This window comes from Protopterus annectens, chromosome 9.part0 (genome assembly GCF_019279795.1).
Source record: "Protopterus annectens isolate FY-2018-M chromosome 9.part0, PAN1.0, whole genome shotgun sequence".
Taxonomy (NCBI): Eukaryota; Metazoa; Chordata; order Ceratodontiformes; family Protopteridae; genus Protopterus; species Protopterus annectens.
The window spans coordinates 1,777,889,941-1,777,911,416 of NC_056743.1; the positions used below are offsets into that span (position 1 = coordinate 1,777,889,941).

General features: G+C 40.2%; 1 protein-coding gene across 2 annotated transcripts in view; it reads left to right on the forward strand.

The window, feature by feature from the left end:
* Positions 1-2,285: 2,285 nt before the first annotated feature.
* The window catches only part of ELOF1 (elongation factor 1), a 100,031-nt gene continuing 80,840 nt past the window's right edge, over positions 2,286-21,476 (forward strand). The window contains exon 1 of one of the 2 annotated variants that reach the window (XM_044084646.1): positions 2,286-2,506. The gene's annotated coding sequence lies outside the window, so the exon portion shown is untranslated. The remainder of the gene's footprint in view (positions 2,507-21,476) is intronic. The other variant, XM_044084645.1, reaches the window with a different exon arrangement.

Sequence of the window (21,476 nt, forward strand, 5' to 3'; positions counted from 1 at the left end):
TCATTACGGGTCTTAAAAAGTTCATGTTCCTCAAAGTTCCACATCAAAAGGGTCTGTCACACATTCAGTGTTAGCAATTTTTTAACAGATATCCATTGTAAAAAAAAAAATGTAATCATTAATTAATTTGAACAGATATTCTACAAGCAAAAATATCACATTTTAGCCATTATATGAGCTTCCTAGTTGAAGTTGTTAGCAAGATGTTAGTAAGTGTTCCACATTTTGCCCATTTGTTCCTCATTATGAGAGGTAGTGTTCCATATTTAGGAGATGCAGTGGTCATAAAAGCCTTTTAATTGGTTCGTCTCATAAGTAAAGGGATTGCATCCAGAAAAAATGTTATTACCTCTCTGTATTCCTCCCTCATTAGGGCTATAATTGAGTAGAACATCCCTTTTGGTATGTACCTGCACCAACTGGTAAGGCCACAGAAATACCTCACAAAGAAAATCCATGGCCTCCAACACCTGTCCTATGAGGACAGGCTCAAATCACTATCACTATACTTGGTATCGTACATATTGCTCACAGGTGATCTGTGTTTCATCCACAAAACAAAATCATACCCTGCCCTACTAGAGATGTTCCATATCTGCAAGTCTAACTACTCGCTAGGCCTAAATCTAATAAGGGACACCAACAAATGCTGCTGGAGGGGCAGGTTTGTCTCCCAGAGGTTGCCCCTTTTCTAGAATAGACTTCCTATACATGTCAAGAGTACCTCGCTGACCCTCTTCAAGCACAACCTTGATGAGTGGATGGGAAACCACAAATCTGTCCCAAGGATTCCACCTTTGACCCTAACTGACAGAGGTGACATGTTGACTGAGGGTTCTTTCTTGGGGATTAAACTCTTGGCTAGGCTTGCAAGGGCCCTAGGGCCATTAGCCTAGTAACCTCTCTGTGGAAGGTTCCGAGCTACGAGTGGATAAACTTTATTTCACGACAGAAGCACTATATTTAGCAAACAAAACAATGTCATCTTGGTACTCTACCAATGTAGTACCTCGCAGTTAGTTCTGTGCAGCTTCGGGCGTGCCGTCAGTGATTGGCATGTCAAATGGGTGGGGATATCGAGGAAGATTGGCAGGCATTCTAATTCACGTCATGTCCTGTAAACTGCTAAATATTCACGCACACAAACTCCATCCTCATAGAAATTACTTTTTCGGGGGGGGGGGGGGGGGACAAGCCCCCAGCCCCCTTCTTTTCAGATTTGAATGCCTTAAGACCAGGTAACCAGTTGTTCAGCACTGAACAAGAGCTGTGCAACAGTACTGCTAGCATCTTCGGGGAAACATTTTCAGCCGTTAAAGTGTAACAGTATCGTTTAGAGAAACAGTTTGATTGTGTGAACTCTGCCCAATTGACTGACTGACATTTGATGTACAACACGCATTTTAGTTTTATGTCCCTAATAAAACATTTCATTTCATTTTTTGGTACTGTCTACAATAAAACATTGGGCTACTTTCGGCACAGATGCTGAATATTAATTACAATACATTCCATAGCTCTCAACCTTCCATCTGTAAAACGAGGAACACTAGCCCTCATGATGTGGAACAAATGGGCAAAATGTGCAACACATACTTACTAACAACTTCAACTAGGAAGGTCATACAATGGTTAAATATTCATTTATATTTACAATGGATTTCACTAAAAAAACTCCTAACACTGAATGTTGATTGGTACTAGGCTAATTGACCTTTGTGAACCATTTTAAGCCCAGCCAATCAAACCCTGAACCTTGTGTTTGCAAGGCAAACACCTCAACCATTAGGCCACCCTCCTAACCGACAATTTGGAACTTCGAGGAATGTGAACTTTAAGACCCCCAAATGAGGGGCATTCTGCACATTGTTGAATGCCTGCACAGGGCTGGAGGCGTGTTTGGGGCAGGCTTCGCTACTGCGCATCCTGAGAGGTACTAAACTGATAAGAGAATGCCTCAAAAAAGCACTCGCTATTGGCGTACCCTATTTCCAGCCCCATACCTACGATCTTCACAAGCTCATCCAGCATTTACGCTTCAAATCCAGAGGAATTAAATATTTCCACCAAACCTTCATATCACGACGATAAACTGAACTACCTCAGATATATCTATTAACCTATGAACTTTATTTTCAAGTTCCGGTGGTGACGACAGAGCAAACAAAATACCGACATATCCTTAGACCAATCTAAATGTTTGTTTTGATACGTCAGCTCACTGTAGACAGAAAATTAAACATACTCACACCTAGCGTCCAACTAGGAAGCGACTTGATGTGACGACTTTTTCCACGGATTGGCGAATAATCTACCCAGTCAGCGTTACCGTTTTCTGTTAACAACCAATTAGAGTGGAAGATTAAGGGTGGTCTGGAGAAACGTGTTGTTTGTGGGAATATTGTTAATGGTGGACTTTTTTCCTGTTTTCATTCTGGTCGATTGAGTCAGTGAGTAAACTGTGCTTTGGGTATTAAATATTGGAGAACATATAGTTGTTAGTATGGTAAGGCAGATTTTGTTGCTTATGTATGGTGGTGGGCAGCTTTGAATGCGTTAGGCTTGTAGTAGCGTGGTAGGCGAGTAGTACTTCGTGTTTACCTCACATGGTTAGTGTTACAAGGAGAGTATAGCGTGACTAAAAACTGTTCGCTTTGGTATGTAGTTTAGTCGAAACGTATAACGCCTGTTTATGTCCGTTCAAGTGTTATTGTATACCACTATTAAAGAGCATTGTTGTCTTGGGAAGATTTCACCACAAACAAAATCTTACTGAATTATGTCGTGTGCGATAGCCATGGTAGCTGGAATGGAAATTGACTGCCTACTACACGAATCGTGGATTCAGAGTTTTGTGGTTGTGGAGAAAATATATACCTCTGTTCTTTCTGCAGGTTCATGATTAACTGTACCACCATCCGTGATTGATAGAATGACGTACTGACAGGTTCGGTGATGTAGTTTACTAGCTGTAGTTACTTGCAACGATCAAGGGGTTTCTGTGCACAGGCAGCGTGTTTATGCAGCTTGAAGCGTCAGTATTCGCACTTGCGCAACCCAGAAGGTGGTTATATCGTTTACGGTTGTGAGGCGCGCAGTCCTCGATAGTACCCAAGCTAGACTTGAGGTCTTTTTTTTCCCCCAAAACACCTTTATTGAATTGTCACTTGTGACATTGCCAAATTTGCATTTGTATAAAAATAATCAAGCTATGCTAACGTTACGTATATTTATATATGTCATATAAGCTAACTATTACATAAATTGTTCAATGTTTTTTGTTTTACAAGAAATGCCTATATTAAACCATCAGTTACTACATAGGCAGTTAACACAGTTACATATTTATTTACTTTATATTTGTTTACCGGGGAAAGTCAGATTGGACAGGGGTACTTTTTCCTAGAGACCCGGGGAGAAAAGCTCTAGGAAACACACACACTAATAGTCATAAATGTGAATTTGTACAGTACATTAGTGACTAGTAGTAGTATTTAACATATGACATAAAATTGTATAGTAACACCAACAGTTTAAAATATTATTTCATCAGAAGTAGTTTTAGTGGTTGTTAAAGTACTATCGGAGTATTCGGTTAACAGGTAAATGTGGATACAGTTGCAGATATGAGAGGAGAGACGTGTACTTATGAGGGGAGAACTATATGATCAGTACAGACTTAAGTGTGAGATGAAGGTGTGATTGGTAGAGAAATAATAAGTATGGGCTGAGATGTGATAGATGTATGGGAAGAAGGTGTGATTGGCACAGGAATATGGGGATAGTGTGAGAGAAGGGAGGGGTGCAGGTGTTAACCTGAATTGTCACAGTTGCAGAGCCGTGGTTCATCAAATGTGATTTTTAAGGACTTTTTAAATTCATGTGTGGAAGCTATAGCAGTGATGAGAGGGGTTTATTCATTGTTTGGGTATTGTGTTCTGAGGGATGAACCAGCGGCATTATTCTCTTTAGTTACTTTGAGGAGTTTTAGTGGAGCACCGTGTTCTCGTACAGGAGTATAGAGTTATCAGATTTTGTAGTGCTGGGTTTTTTTGGACTGATAGAATTGTGTGAGACAGGGCAAGTTGATTTAAAAAGAAGTAGGTGAGGAAGTTCAAGCCAGTTAAGGTGTTTGAGAGCCAGACAGTGGTGTGATGTGTAAGAACAGTTAGTAATGAATTTGGCAATTTTGTTATAGCAGGCTTCTACTTGAGTCTACGGTTGATGAGAATAGGAGAGGCATAAAGTAGTGTAGAGATATGTGTGCGTGCTATAGTGGTGCTAGCAGTGTTAGTTAAGAACTCTATTTCTATACAGTGCTCCTATTTTTTATAGACTTTCTTTATGGTGAGGGAGGTATGGATATCGAATTTTATATTACAGTCCATCTCAACGCCAAGAAGCTTTGTATGGGTAACAGGAACTATAATAGTTGTTTTTGGATATGATTTTAAATGCTGGGTCAGGATTAGTATGTTGTATAGGCTGGAAGATAAGTTTTGTTTGGGTTGAGTATTAGTTGATGGTCAGTGAGCCAAGATTTGACAGAGAAAGGAAGCCTGAGTTTTTTTGGTGGCTTCTGTAAGGAAGAGGGGCAGAGACATGTAGAATCATCTGTATACTGGATGACTGAGTAGTTAGCAGCAGTCCGCGAATGAAGCCCTGTGGAATTCCTGTTGTTACTGGGAGTAGAGGAGATAGCTCTTGATGCCATTTAACTGCCTGCTGTCTCCCTGTTAGGTAATTTTGTAGCCATGCAATAATAGATTGGCTAAGATGTAGTTCTGATATTTATGAGCTTAAGATTAACTATATCAAATGCCTTGGAGAGATCTGGGAAGATAGTTGAAATATAGTTAATGGATGTTGAAACAAAGGTAAATGTGTGTGAATAACATTAGTTGTGCTATAGTAAAGCCTGAATCCATGTTGAGTGCTAGTGAGAAGATTTTGTGTTGAGGTGTTCCATCATTTGTATGTGAATACATCTTTCCAGCATTTTTTCAGGGAAGACAGTATAGCTATTGGGTGATAATTTTAGTCTTTTAAGTTGCCCCTTTTATGGAGGAGAGTAATGTAGGAGACCTTCCACAGGCCAGGGACTTGTTTTTCAGAGATGAAGTGGTGTCAGTGGCAATTTTTAAAAATTCGTTTGGGAGTTCATCTGCAGCTAGTGTGGTGGGTTTTAGCTTTTTGAGTAACTTTTTTTTTTTTCAAGCTTACAGAGACTGGTTTGTAGCTTTCATTTGGGTCCCGGGAGCAGTAAAGAATCTATTAAATTGGGTGGCTGTAGTAGTAGGGGAAGGGGTGTAGATTTTCCTGTCTGAAGAACATTATTATTAACAGCATCCCAGAATTTAAGGATTATGTTGATGTTTCATTTGTATGCTGTTATAGTAGTCTATTTTGTTTCTTCTGATCATTTTCTTGGTTTTGTTTTCAAGTTCTAGGTATGCTTGTTTTGAGTTTGTTGTTTTGGCTTTGTGCCAGTTGGACCAAACTTTATCTCTTGCATGAGGAAGAGATCTGGTTTCTTAGTTCAAACAGGGTGCATAGTTAGACTTGGGACTTTGGTTCTAATGGTTCTAGGTGGAGCATGGGTGTTTAGTATATTTAAGAACGTGGACTTGAAGAAGCTTAGATTGTTATTAAGGTTGAGTTGTTTGGGATTCCAATTACAGGCTTTTAGTGCTGAGGTAAAGTTAGTTGTGATGAAATTCTTTGTTACATATTTGTTGGTAGGTGGTAGGTTTGGGAGATGTCTGATTATATAGGTAGGTAAGTGGTCACTCAGGCTGTCGGGTAGGCAGCCAGATTGACTTTTTGAGATGGTTTGTTAGAAAGTATCCAGTCTAGGATAGACTGACTGATTTGTCAGTTCTAGTAGGGTATTGGATTAGCTGAGTGAAACCGTGTAGGTTGATATGAGTAGTGAGTATAGTTAAGTTCCATGAAGACCAGTCCCAGTCAGTGTTGAAATCCCATAGGATGATGGTTTCTTGAGGGAGTGTTTCTGATGCCCAGTGAAGTAAGTTCTCAAGGGTGGATATATTATACAGTGGGAAGTAGCAGCCAATTATATTGCTAGCTTTTCTAATGTTAATTTTGAGGTTAGTACATAATTTTGGCTGTAACTAGGTCTGGAGTAGGTATGTCTAGTGTTGCAATATTATTTAAAGACCAACTAAATGATGAAACACCTCCTTCCTTTTTGTTTATTTGATCTTTGTGTAGTAAATTATAACTGGGGGCAGTAACTTCATTATTGGAGATTTTTAGCCATGTTTCATTTAAAAGTATTACATCTAGTGGGTAAATGGAAAGATTAACATGTAGGTCTTGGACTTTGATAAACTTTTGATGTTGATGTTTAGTATTAGCAGATCACTAGCATGTATGTCCTCCCGTGGTTGACTGGCCAACAAAAGACATGCGTGAATGGGTGTGCCTTCGCTGAAGGTTGGGCATTGGGCTGGCATCTTGGCACCATAAACATCTACTGCCAATCATTAACGGGCTGGTGTTCCGCTGTGGCAACTCCTAACCCGGAAAAGCTGAAAAGACAAACAATTAGCAGATCACTAGCATTTCTGGAGAGAGAAAGTAGATTGTGGGGTGCATTTGTCTTGAGATGTTTGATAGTGGGCCAGGGGTGGAGTGTATGCTTCCACAAAATGACAGCCTGGATGCAATGTACACAGTTAGGTTTATGATTTTGGAGAGATACTTATCGTATAGTAAGGATGGTCTACTTGTGTGCTGGCGTGGTGGATATTTTACTACGGTATGGTGATGGGTTGGTATGTGAAAGATAGCTGGGTGTATGCAGTGTTTGACTGCAGTAGAGTTTGTAGTATGTGCAGTAGTTGTGATATGGTGAGGGCTGATATTGGTTTAGTATGGTGATAGGAGGTAATGTGTTAGTAAAATTAGAGTTGAGAGTGAGCTAATGCAAGAGAGGAGCATGTTGAGGCTTTGTTTTTCCAGGCTAGAGAAACTGAGTGAGATTACAGACGAAGGAGTTAAGGTGGCTAAAGATAGCTGCTAAGAGTGTGTGTTGGAGTACTGTAACCTGTGCTGAATAAACTATAGCTAGTTGCTGAGTAAACTGCTAAATCAAAGCTTGATTGTGTAGATGGAGTTTGAGAAGGGTGTAGTGTTGAGATGAGGCCTAGTTAGGGGAATTAGTAATGCTTAATTGAGAGAATATAGTGATTGGACGATGTAGCGTGGTGGGTGTGGTGTAAAGAGTATAAAGCCAAGGAAAGAGGGGGTGGGTGGGAATGAGGGTAGGTGTGAGCCTGAGTGTAGGAAGCATGAATGGAGTGGGCAGGGCAGAGTTCAAGATGTAAGAGAAGGTACTATTGGCAGACAAGAAAGTTGTGTATGGAGAAATTATACTGGGGAGTGTTTAAGACTGAGAGAGAGGAGGGATTATAAGCACGAAAAGACAAAACAGCGAACGCTCACATGAGCGAAAATGCTGGTAATCAAAGTTGGTGTTGTGGGGGGCTGCACCCCCCCCCCTGCTAACTATGTATTCCAACTCTGAGGTCGCACTACAGTGAGGAAAGGGCAAATATCCCACTCGTCACTGTAACATGACCCCACAATCACACTTTCGATTACCGGCATTTTCGCTCGTGAGCATTCGTGGTTTTGTCTTTTCTTGCTTATGATATAGACCCGGGAAAACATTGTGTCTAGGACAGAAAAAAATGAAATAGTACTTTGTATAGGGAGAGTAGTCTGAGTGGGGGAAAATGCAATGAGTACTGCGAGAGGTTAAGGAAGTTCTGTTAGTTGAATAAATTTTTAGCACTTGAGGGAAAAAGTTAACATTGGGGCAGAGTGTAAAATGGTCATGGTATTGGTTATGTATGAGGGACTGCTGGCTTATTTTAATGGTAGATACTCGGACAAAAAAAAAAAACAGTAGTACATACTTTAAAAGAGATCCAGGCAGAGAGGTCAGTGTCCAGTAGAATATTGGGCATTGGTTCAACTTTCTTGATGGTGGTTCTTGAAATTGTAAACATAAAAAATACAGAACTTTAGTGAAAACAGGAGTGAACAGACTATAATAGTGTTGTGAACAAAGAGTATATTTAAAGAAAAAGGAGGGAAATAGAGGAGAGAGAGGCAAACAGTGAATAGTAAATGTTAGGGTGTAGTTGTATTTTGTAAAGCTTCTTTTAATATACCAATTACAGCAGAAACGTTCTGCATAGCATGCAACAAAGTCAGAAAATATACAGCAGTTTGAGTATTATGTAGACATATAAAATGGCCAATCTCTCTTCCCAATCCTTTCTGACCTCTTCTGATTATTATAGTTATGATGCAATATTTGATATGCTCTACTAATTCCTTTTTTAATGGCAGCTTCTGTTCTAGATTCTATTAAAAACTCTACCAGTGATGGTGTTTCGTTTAGGACATCACATTTCTTTCTCTTTCTCTTCCCTATTGGGGAATGATGTATAGGCAATCTATAACCTGCAGTCCAAATAAATTCTTGGTGTGTTACCATTCTGTCATCTTTCCCTGTCTAGTTATTTGCTTCCAGTACCTTGGTTCCTTTGGCGGTTTTCTCCAGTAAATTCCTTCCCCCTTCTTGCCTATTGTCTGTTGAATCTCCTTTCTCCTTCCCCATGTTGGTTTATTCTTAGAATACTTTCTGCCACTTTATGGATATAATATTCTGTATGATTGTTCTCCTTTAAAGGTCTGCATCCAAAATCCCAGTCTCTCCTTCAGCGCCCACCCCCCCATTTCATCATCGTCCTGTTCCACTTTGAGTTATAGTTTTCTGCTTGTAATATGTATAGGAGTCTTAACTGGGTAGCTCTGAAATATCCCTTCAAATTGGGTAATCCTAATCTGCCCTGTTCTGCTGGAAGAATCGGCTTATCCCATTTGACTCTTGCTGTTTTCTCCCAGAAAGTTCTTCAGCTCTTTTATTAATTGCTATCCACAACTTCTTCTCTGGTTGATATACCCAGGTCAGGCATATGTTTAAGACTAAAGGGACTAAAAACATTTAACTGCTTGTATCTTACTATCCATATCCACATAAAGCTTCAATTTTCTCAGTTTTTGTGTTATCTTTTTAGTTTCTTCCCACATATTTTTAACTTCCACATTAGAATCATTTTTAATATGTACTCCTAAATATTTCTTTTTATTACATCCCCATAAATATGGGTATTATGAAGCAGTTCATGATGGTTATTACTGAAGCAGTTCATATGTGGGTATGTAATTTACCACTGTTGGCTTTGTTTTAGCAAGGAAGACTTGAAGTCCTTATGAAAATACAGACAGTTATACCTTACAACTGTCCCTGATTTTGACTGTTAAATCTATACTATTACCCTTGAAATTCTGCTTCTCTACTTATTTTTTCTCTCTTCCACTTCCTTAACTTACCTTATCAGTCAGCATTCCACTGATTGTTCTCCTGCTACACTCACTTGTCTCTAGCCGCTCCGTTCGCCCTGCAGGCTCATTCTGCTTCTCTCCCTACCCCCAAATTCCACCCACCCCAGGGGTCCTACCTTTATACTTCCTACCCATACCTCATCCTCTTCCTGTCACTCCCTAACCACACCCCTCCTCTTCCCATTACTCCCTAACCACACTCCTTCCTCTTCCCAGTACTCCCTAATCATACCTCTTAATCCTACCATTTCCTCTTTAAAGACACTCTTCCCACTATCTTTTCTCCCTACACACTCTCCTGTCGCCAAACTTCACTATTAACCTCTCACTACCCTCCTATCACACCACACTCTACTCTCTCTCATCTCCTCACTATAGATTTCTATTTTCTAACTATAAAGAAACGCTATCTATTCATATAATGAATAAATAATCCATCCCATCCTTTATCACACTCTTATTTACACTCACTACTCTCACTACTACCTCCTTTAATCCTCACACATCTATTCACCTCTTTTGAAAACCCACTAGACCCAAACCAAAACTATCCCAAAAAAGAAACCAACTCTCCAAGCTCACCTTTATATTTTATTCACGCTAATATAACATCCTCATCTAACTACATACTTCCTAAATATTATAGAACACTACACACAAAATACAACAATCTAAACCCCAAAAAATGTCTATCTCTATACAGCAGACCCCCCAACCCATATTATCTAAGCATGCTACTCTCTTTAAAGGATGGTGACATCCACCCTAACCCAGGCCCCCTAACATCTCCTGTCTCTCTCATCAACCTCAGTCAACTAACCCAAGCCCTTTCTAAACCTTCTAACTCCCTTTTTAATTGCTCATCTTAATATACGCAGTATAAACAATAAAGTTACTCAACTACAAGCTCTAACTGAAATCTATTCCTTTGATATTCTCTGCTTAACAGAAACCTGGTTAAAACCAGCAACCAAAGATAATGAAATCATCCTACCTGGATATAATACCCGAGACTAGACCGAACATCCAAGAAAGGTGGAGGGGTTGCTATCCTATACAAACATAGCTTACAATTAACCACTCATAACTGCAAACCACCTTTAGACTCCAGTGCAGAAATTCTTATATCCAAACTTCTTTTTAATTCCAAATCCATCTACATTATCTGTATATATCTACCTCCTGGTAATAACACAGCAACTATGGAAAATATACTTTGCTGGCTTTCCCAAAACCTGCCTCAAGAAACCATTATCCTAGGTGACACAAATATTGACTGGACCTGCTTCTGCAGCAGCCTCCCCACAAACTATATTAATCTATATGGGTATTCCCAAACCATTACCTCCCCTACCAGAATAAATAAATCTAACAAGAAGTCAAGCTTATTAGACTGGATTCTCATTAACCATCATCCTCACATTTATGACTCGGGAACCCTCCCTGATTTAAGTGACCACTCTCTTACCTATATCATCAGACATAAAATCAGCTTTCCCTCCCCAACATCCGTTAAAAGCATCAGGTCTAAAAAGTACTTTAACCCTGAACTTTTCCAGATGGAACTAAGAGCATGCAACTGGTCACCCTTACAAAACTTTCCTTTAGATGAAGCAGTTAGTTACTTTAACTCCAACTTCCTTGCCATCCTCAACCACCATGCCCCATCCAGACTAATTAGAATTAAAACCAAACATGCTCCATGGCTCTCGAAAGAAGCCAAACATAAAATCAATACGAGAAACGAACATTGGGCAAAATGGAGGAAAACTAAAAACCCTATAGACCAACAAAAATTTAGACAGCTAAGAAATGAAACTAAGAAAGCTATATTATCTGAAAAAAAACCTACTACCTGCAATCCCAACAAGCTAGTCAAAACAAGCCGCAGAAATTTTGGTCTAGTATCAACGAACTGCTCCATCCAGGGCAATCCACTACTCCAAACCCTCAAAACACTTAAGACAAAACTCCAATGAATATAGCTAATGCTTTTAATACCTTTTTTACTGATGCTATACAAACACTAGCTAGTCAACTATCACCTAATAACTTCACTCTACCTTCCAATGAATCAACCTCACCCCCTACTTTTCACTTTCAACCCGTCCCAACATCCTATATTCTAACCCTTCTACAGAAACTGAAACCATGCTCCACCTCAGCAGACCAACTACCTGCTGAATTCCTACAACAATTCCTGATCAATAGAACTATTACTGAAAGTTATATCCCCAGTTTATGGAAAATTTCCCATATTATCCCCCTCCACAAAGAATGTCAATTCACTGTACTCTCCAATTACCGCCCCATTGCCCTCCTCTCACCTCTGGCAAAAATCACGGAAAAATCCATTCACAGACAATTACTTGACCATCTAACACAAAATAACTTACTTTCCAACTGTCAGCATTGTTTTAGACCTTCACATAGCACTACTACTGCCCTTCTTTCCTTCACAGATTGTATCAACAAAAACCGCAATCTAAACAAACTCTCTTCAGCCCTGTTTATTGACCTGTCTAAAGCTTTTGACATGGTAAATCACCAAATTCTCCTCATAATACTGAAATCCCTGGCACTTGATACATCCTCCATAAAATGGTTCCAGTCCTACCTTGATAAAAGACAACAGGCCGTACTTTGGCACAAGTCTCTCTCTACCTACCTGCCCGTCAACTTGGGTGTCCCTCAAGGGTCCATCCTTGGACCTCTACTTTTTTCCATAGTCATCAATGACCTTCACCTTGCCATCCCCCAAACTACATGCATACAATATGCGGATGACTCTACACTGGTATGCTCAGCCCCCTCCTCTCCGGAACTTCTCTTACCCAACAAGTATTTAACACAGTTGAGCAATGGTTCACACACAGATGCCTTCTCCTAAACCCCTCCTTTTCTCTCCTACTAAGAAGTCCCCCCCAATGGATTTCTCGGTTAACTCTACCAATAAAACTATTATATCCCCTGAACCAACTACCAAGCTATTAGGTGTCACCATTGACAATAATCTGAACTTTGACATCCATATTAACAACACTATAAAAACTGTCAACAAAAAGCTAGGCTCTCTATAGGATAAGATCCTTTCTCCTACCTTCAGTTCGAACCACAATAGCACACACTCATCTAATATCTTCTCTTCTTTATGCCTCACCTATTTGCAAATTGGAAATGTCCTACAATAACATTGCAAGATTTGCAACAGGCAACCCATTTAGAACCCATCACTGCTTAATTTAAAGCAGCTAGGATGGCTCGAACTTCAAAATCTAATTAAATTCCATCAACTAACTATAGCCCACAACACTCTTTACAAACCTTCCAAAACGCCTATTCTTTCCACACTAATCACTCCCTATAAAACCTGGAATCCTTAAGGTCTTCTCAGAAACTTCTAGTACATACCACTAAAACAAACAAGGCTGGTGACTCCCTTTTTTCTAATAGTTGGAAAAGCCTGGAATCTCCTCCCAAATGAACTCTCCGCACTTCCCTCACTGTCCTGTTTCAAAAACAAATTGAAAGTGTTCCTCAACTTACTGGTTATGCCCATGCTCTAAACCTGACTAGTCTGTATGTGTCTCTAAATACTTTTCTCTTCCTACCCCATCTACTCACTCACAGCAACTCCTCCTTATTAAACTGTTTTACTAACTATCTCTAGCATACCATACCTTGATTGTATCAGCATTCCTTTGTTATGCTTGTATTCTGCACTGTAAATATTACTGTGATAACCTGTAATAGGTTTTATTTGTCTCATTTTTCGTTAGTTGTTGTTGTGTTAATTTCATTGTCCTACCTAGGAGCTTATCTCCCCAGGCCTCTACTGAAAATGGACATGTATCTAGTTAGACTGGCCTGGTCAACAAATGTAAAATAAATAAAAAAATAATAAAATAAATAAAATGTGTCCCTCTTAATCTCATTCCAAACTGATGAATTTTGACGAAAAGGTGGTGAATTACATTTAGGAAATAACGACAATTAAAATTATAGATTCTTTTTATTTCAGAAAATGTAATTAATTGTCCCTGATTACTTCTGGATTTGTCTCTGGTTGAGAGCTGTGCAGGTGCTATCCACAAAGGGAGAAGTACACAAATAAGTTAGGCTTTAAGAATGGTTCTTTAACATTTATGTACAATTGTAAATAACTGTTTTGCTTATGTCTGTGTCAGTTACTGTGCTCCCCTTACCGCTGTTATATTTGTGTGCAGGATTTAGAAACCTGGCTGGACTTGGGGTTGAAGGTATGCTTCTTGACCTCTTGCACAAGAAATCTGGGTAAAGCCAAAAGTGACGGGACAAAAGCCCAAAGTCTGGAGTAAATTAAAGTGTTCTTATAAATTTAAAAAGTTATTAGAATGTGTTTTTGTGCTAGCATTCATTTTTTGCAGGGTGTAAACTTAAATGTCTGCCATTACTCAGTGAAGTCGTTCCTCGGTGGTTTGCAGAAAATCACACATTTTATGAGGAGCAGACCAAGTATAAAACAAATCTGGACCTACAAGTTTGTGCTCCTGTGTTGAATAGGACACATGGTCACACATTTTTGCAGTAAAATGTAGTGCCTTCCTGTTTTAATCAGGGTGTTAATCCTAACTGTTCCAAGCAGTTGTGACTTCCCCATTTCAAAGAAAAACTGCACTTCCCCATTTCAGTTCAGGTTGAGACTGCCTGCTAATATGCAACTACTAAAACTTACACTGAATGTGTAGTGTTCTGTATTTAAAGGGTATTGTTTCATTTGGGCTGAATTTGCTACTGCACATCATAGTGATTCTTTTTTCCACAATAACCAAGAAGTTTTCTTTATTGGATGAAATCTTCCTTTAATATAGACACATTTTGATTATTCTCTCGCTATCGGTTATGGTGTTGAACTGCAGATATAATGCAGGCACATGACCCCTTTATTGTAAAGAGGTTCCTAATTTAGCGCATTTGACATTTAAACTAAATACAGTGCAAAAAGATGAAAATGGGTTGCTGGCATTTTAAGTGTGTGTATGTATGGGTCTATGTTTTAATTGAATTTGCAATTGAAAAAATAAAACTAGAGTCAAAGTAAAGGCATGACTGGTAAAATAAAACAAGCAAAACAGTCACTCCAACGTACCAGAAAACCTATTTAATGTGCAAAGCTTTCAGGTAACAGACCCTTCCTCGGTGCTAACATCAATTCAGAACATCACACTTTAAATAACAATTACAGTAGCACACGCAGCCAATAAAACTCAATCAATTGAAACATTCAAGAAGCATTTAAAAAGCTATCTTAAAGCTGGTTGCTTTAACTTAAGTATAGGTTTCACTGAAACAGTTTGGTTCAAACCGGGTGATCGATCAGATGCAGCTATAAGATCCCTCCATATTCCTTAATTTCAACGTTATCATCTCTTCGTATAGTTCTATTAATGTGAATAACCCTGAACTTGAGTATGTGAAGAGCCAGCCTCACATACATGCTTAGCTAAAGAATTAGTTAACATATCCGTCATAATATTGGAATTGTGTTCAATAATTCTTTCTTTTAAGCGTCATACCAATTTCCCAATATGGAAAAGTGTACATTCTTTACAAGTAGCAAGATATACAACAAAACTGAAAATAAGAAAACGGACACAAACAAACTAAGTTGTATGGTTATTCGTAGCTTAGATGATTACAACGTTTGAAGTGGTCTCTGCGATTTAAAGGTTCGGTTAAGTGTAATTTCAATTAAACAAGGTAGACCTGTATGCATACATATATACACACTTTTTATGGCGGTATCTTCTAGAACTTTGAATTTTCAGTCATCCAGTTTGTTTTATTGGAAGCGGTTTGGCGAGCACATTTTGTTTTGGTGATTTTCATGTAGTTAAATTTTTATTGTAGATGACAAATGCCTTATTACTACTCATTGGTTCAGACCATTCTAAAATGTGTGCTGTGTTATCAGGACACCTACGAAGTCCTAAGCTTAATTCTAAAGACTGTCTGGAGATTGTTTTGCAGCATTATAATATTGAGCACACTAGCTTTTTCATGACTTGAATTTCAAATTGTAGTATGGCTTGTATGTTCTGTAAGGTGCTACTGTTAGATGTTTATAGTTTACTTCTCCATGTATGCAGATATTTATTGGGAAGTTGGAGGAAGGGTGGAGTTATACAGACTTTGTTCAGAAAGTGACGCAACCTGCATGGAGTAGTTACATCTGCAAGGAATACTTGGCTGTCTCTGGGCATAAATGGTTTGTGAATATTCGCTGTTCGGGCCAGTCAACATTTGGGGATTGTATGAGAGTGGTGATCTAGCTTTCTACTTTTACCTGCAGACATTATTGGGTGTTCTGCCTTGTATTTGTTCTCCATTTTTCAAATCTTTGATATCCTTTTTTTTTTTTTTAATCTTGTGCCTGTGCTACTCTTATGATCTTGTATACTCACTATTCATTGTTTGCCTTGCTTTTAAGGCTTGGATTGTTTCTGAAGTTGGTCCCTGGACCAACTCGCTTACCAGTTTAAAAAAAAAAAATCTACAGACTAATTCAGTGACTGTTGATTGTCGTCTAGATTAATTTAAGTGAGCTGGTCCAGGGACATACTTCAGGCATGACCCAAACCTTAAAAAGACAAACCATGAATGGTGAGGTATATAACAACATACTAGTGGCAGATTGCACATGATTTAAAAAATGGATAAATAGAAGGGAGGGAATTTTGTATTTTTAACTGGTTTACATCAGTCTTCTCCAGGCCAAGCAGTTTAGAAACCTGGGTGGAAGGTTGTGCGTGCAGCTAAATTTGCTTATTAGTCAAAACTGACATACATTTAAAGATATTTATGGGTGCAGGGATTTTGCATTTATGAGAAAATGCAGCTTGTTACAGTCGCATGGCATATGTAGTACCATGTAGAACATCACACCTTTCAGAAGGAACACTGGTGTCAAGTCTTTCATCTAATGTGGTAATGTATTCCTGTGATTGGCAGTGTCACAGAACCAGGTTTTGCTTTGTTTACTCCTTTTATGTATTTGCAAAAGTCTTTCATTGTTATCCATTTTAGATTCGCCAAAAAATGGGATCTTTTCATGGCTTGAATACTAGGATCAGTTCATACTCAGACAAATTTAACATTTTAAATCTGTCATAATGGGGCAGGCTATAAACAGAATCTGTCCTTTCGGTCAGGTGCCATTAGATCCTTTAGATACTGGAGTAGTTGATTTGAAGTTTAATACAAAAAGGGGAATCTGAACTCCAATTTAATGTAACATTTACAAATAGAGGTTACAAAAGTTCTTTTTTTTTTTTTTTCTGGATTTATTAAGTCTATTAACCCAACCCAAAAAATCTTAAGAGCCCCAGTTGCCCCAGTTGCCTATTTCTAACGGCAGGTTTGAGTTTGTTGTCCACCAATGCATAAAGCCTAGTGTATACAGTGGATATAAAAAAGTGTACACCCCTGTTAAAATGCCAGGTTTTTGTGATGTAAAAAAATGAGACCACAAATCATTTCAGAACTTTTCCCACCATTAATGCGACCTATAACCTGTACAATTCATATGAAAAAAAAACCTAATCTGTTGGGGCGGAAAAATATTAAAAAAATGTACAATAAGCTGGTTGCATAGGTGTGCACATCCTTAAATTAATACTTTTGACGCACCTTTTAATTTAATTACAACATTCAGCCTTCTTTGGTAGGAACCTATAACCTGTACAATTCATTTGAAAAAAGAAAACTAATCTGTTGGGGGGGGGGGGGGTATAAAAAAATGTACAATAAGCTGGTTGCATAAGTGTGCACATCCTTAAATTAATACTTTGACGCACCTTTTGATTTAATTACAGCATTTGGCCTTCTTTGGTAGGAGTCTGTCAGTGTAGCAGATCTTGACTTGGCAATAATTGTCCACTCTTCCTAGCAAAAGTGTTCCAGATCTGTCAGATTGCTAGGGCATCTCTTCTGCACAGCCCTCTTCAGGTCACCCCACAGATTTTCTAGTGGATTTAGGTCTGGTCTTTGGCTGGGCCATTCCAAAACTTTGATTTTCTTCTGGTGAAGCCATTCTTTTGTTGATTCGGATGTATGCTTGGGGGCATTGTCATGTTGAAAGATGAAATTCTTCTTCATTCAGCTTTCTAGCAGACTCCTGAAGGTTTTGGGCCATAAGTGACTGGTATTTGGAACTATTCGTAGTTCCCTTCACTTTGACTAAAGCCCCATTTCCAGCTGAAGAAAAGCAACCCCAAAGCATGATACTGCCACCACCATGCTTCACCGTGGGTTGATGTTCTTTGGTGATGCAAAGTGGTTTTGCATCAAACATACCTTTTGGAATTGTGGCCAAAAAGTTCAACCTTTGTCTCATCGGACCAGAACACATTTTCCCACATGCTTTTGGGAGACTTGATGTAGTGTTTTGCAAATGTTAGCCAGGCCTGGATGGTTTTCTGTGTAAGAAAAATCTTCCGTCTTGCAACCCTACCCATAACCTAGACGTATGGAGAGTACAGGAGATTGTCACATGTAGTACACAACCAGTACTTGCCAGAAATTCCTGCAGCTCCTTCAGTGTTGCTGTAGGTCTCTGTAACCTCCCTGGCTAGTTTTTATCAAGTCTGTTATAGGTTTGTAGGTAGGTACTAGGCTGTCTGCCAGAGGGCATTTATAAGCCTAGCCAGAGTGTGTCTGCTTTTGCCGCCCCATTGATTAACAGCCTCTGTCAAGCAGAGCCAATGAAGTGATCCCAGGGGGTGTACTTTGTTACCCATCCACTCATCAGGGGCTTCTCTTGAAGAGTGTTAGTGAGGGGCTCTGCCTAATATAGTTAGGAATTTTGTTCCAAAGCATGGGTAGTGTCTCTGACAGGAATCTATCCCTCCAGCATGTTCTATTTATTGTTGTGGCGAGGTTTAGCTCACTAGAGCACGTGGCTCGCAGTGACTTGGATTTCTTTATGTGGAGCATGTCCATCAATTCTGAGTTGGACATGGCTTTGTAAGTCGAGCAGAGATCACCTCTTGAGTAAGCGATATGCCACTGAGTACAGCCGGAGTTTTTTCAGTCGGGCTGCATAGGACATATGTTGGCCAGTAATCCTCTTGGTGAGGTGCTTTTGTGGTCTTTCAAGCTGTTGGAAGTGTCTTGTGAGGTACATGCCAAATGGGGCATTGTACTCTGATGGGTATGATGAGTGACGAGTAGAGGGGCACTATAACCTCTTTATTTCTAGATGCGAGCCCCTTAGGAAATCCTTCTCTGCGGCCCATCTAATTACTAACTACTTTGGCAATATGATAGTAATCTCTCCTTTGACAATCTACCATGGGTCCCCAGATCTCTTATTACCTCTTGTGTTAAGGGTGCTGCCGCCTATGTGGTAATTCGTGGGCGTTTTGTTTTTCCCAAATGGGATGACTATGCATTTTTTGGCATTTAGCTTGAGGCCATGACTTTGACACCAGGTGTCTGTCTCAGTAAGGCCTTTTTGGTGGATGTCTGTGTCAACTGGAGAGTCAATTATGGCTCCGTTTGCAGTCATCGGCGAACTTGGTTAGCCATAGTCCTCCTGTGTTTGCCTGTACTTCTGAGAAATATATGCTGAACAGTAGGTGTCCCAGAACTGAGCCTTGTGGGACACCACTTGTGACTGGTTTGGAGTCGGACCTGGAGCCCGCTATTTTTAACGTGAGTTCTATCTGTAAGCCAGTTGGCAACCCATCTTGTGACGTAGGGTTTGTTCAGGCTAGTGAGTTTTTCTATAATACCCGAGTGAGGAATGGTGTTGAACGCCTTGGCGAGATCAAGGTAGGCTGTGTGAACCACCTTTCCCTTGTCTATGGCCTTGGTAACTATGTCGAAGTCAACCAGGTTTAGTAGGCATGATCTGCCCTTAATAAAGCCATACTGGGTCGGGTCAAGTGTTTGGAGGTTCCCAATGTCTTTGTTAATGAGTTCCATAGCCTTGCAGACCAGGCTAGTCAGGCTTGTAGGGGGAAGATTACCAGGGTCAGTTGTTGCTCCTCCTTAGTGGAGCGGAATAACCATTGCTGTAGTTGTGGCTCCTCCTTTGTTGAGCGGAATAACCATTGCTGTGCACCATACTATGGGCATGTAGCCTTAAAGAGGCTGAAGTTGAACAGCATGTTTAGGTGGGGGGTTAATTCATTCTGTAGTTCGTGCAAGACACAGCCTGGACACCATCTGGCCCCATTGATGCTGTGTTTTTGGCTTTTGAAAGGGCTGTTTTCACCTGTGCTTCTATGATTTCTGGGACACTACACTTTTCCGATATTGTTGTGGGCCCTTTTGAAGGTGAGAAATTCCGTGCAAACTTCACTTCCCTATCTGCCAGTATGTTGGCAATATCAGTAGGTTCAGTATATTTTGTGCTATTTTGCACTATCTCAGAGCAGTATCTGCTTGTTGCCACTTAGATTCTTGACATGGCTAAAGAAGGCTTTGTGGTTATCTTTCAAATCCTTGGCTATTTTTCTTTCGAAGTTGGCCTTGGATGATTTTATGAGGGACCTTCGTTTCTTACTGATAATGATCAGGGATATCTTTCCTTCTTGTGATTTGCTTTTTTTTCTGAACTAGTTTCCTCCTTTTGTTGTATAACCTGTTTATGGCAGGGGTCCACCAGACTGGTTTCCTTCTCTTAGGGGAGTGAGTCTTGGTTTTGCTAGGGATGGCACGATCCATACATCCTTGTAGGTGCTCATAGAGTGCAATTATAAAGGATTCTGCATCTTGGGCAGTGTTATCCTTTAGCATGGGAGCTGTGAAACTTACCACCTCTGCCTTAAGAAAGGTGAAGTTTGCTTTAGAAAAGTTTTTCACTGTGGTTTCTGTGGTTGGGGGTGGTGGGGTGTGGACATCCAGTGTGATTAGTTTATGGTCTGATCTAACCAGTGACTGGTTGACCTCCGGTACGGAGCACCTGTCGCCCATGTTGGTGATGACCAGGTCCAATATGTTGTGGCCTCTGGTAGGGGAGTTTACCAGGTGATCCAGGGCGTTTGAGTTGATAAGTTCCAGGAAGTGTTGAGCCTGGGAGTTTGTACATTAGTAGTTTTCCCAGTTAATGGTAGGGTAATTGAAATCTCCCAAGATCAGGGTGTTCGGTAGGGCCTTCATATTTTCCAGTGTCTCCAGAAAGGCAGAGTGGTGGTCCTGGGTCTTGGGGGGTGATCTGTAGCAGGCCACAATTTGCATTGCAGATTTGCCTGATGTTAGTTGCACATGGATGATCTCAGAGGTATCATGCTGCGCCACTAACCTGGAGGTGTGGGTATCCTTGATGAGTATGGATACACCCCCTCCTTTTGTGTTTCGGTCCGTGTTCTGTGGCCGAAATGTGTGGTATGAGTTGCAGCCCAGTAGTGCTGGAGTGCTCTCTGGAGCCTTGAACCAGGTTTCAGTTACTGCACAGATGTCGACATTCTCCATATTTAGGAGTGCTTTGAGCGCATGCCTTTTGAGATTTAAACTCCTGGTGTTGAGTAGCATAACTGTCATTTATTTTACTTGTGCCGTTTACGGAGGTGGGTTTGAATTTTTGAGCCGTGCCTAAAAAAGGCACTATGGGGGCAGCAAGAGCCTTGGCCAGTATTCGAAAACCAAGGGGTGACAGGTGCAAGCAGTCTCTTGCCAAGCAACACGGCTTGTCGAGCATGTCATCCCAGGCTGACAGACACTGGATCCCCTTTCAATGACACCAGAAGCTTAGTCAATTGTTTAAATTGATCATTTTTTCTTTATACTGAGGTATCCTTCTTGGTGAGGGCAGGATGCTACTCTGGGTCAGGGTCATACCCGCTTGGGCTACATGATCAGAGAGCTCTTCCATGTCTCTCTTCATGTAGTCCAGGGAGGTACAGCTCCGGTCGTTTGCACCAACATGAACGATGAGTCATATTTGTACTTGTTCTGGAGTGACCGGAGTGCTTGTGTTATGTGGCGGATTCTGGCTCCCGACAAGGAGCTAACAGTAGCCTTCTCCTTGTCCAGCCTAGTGAGTGGGG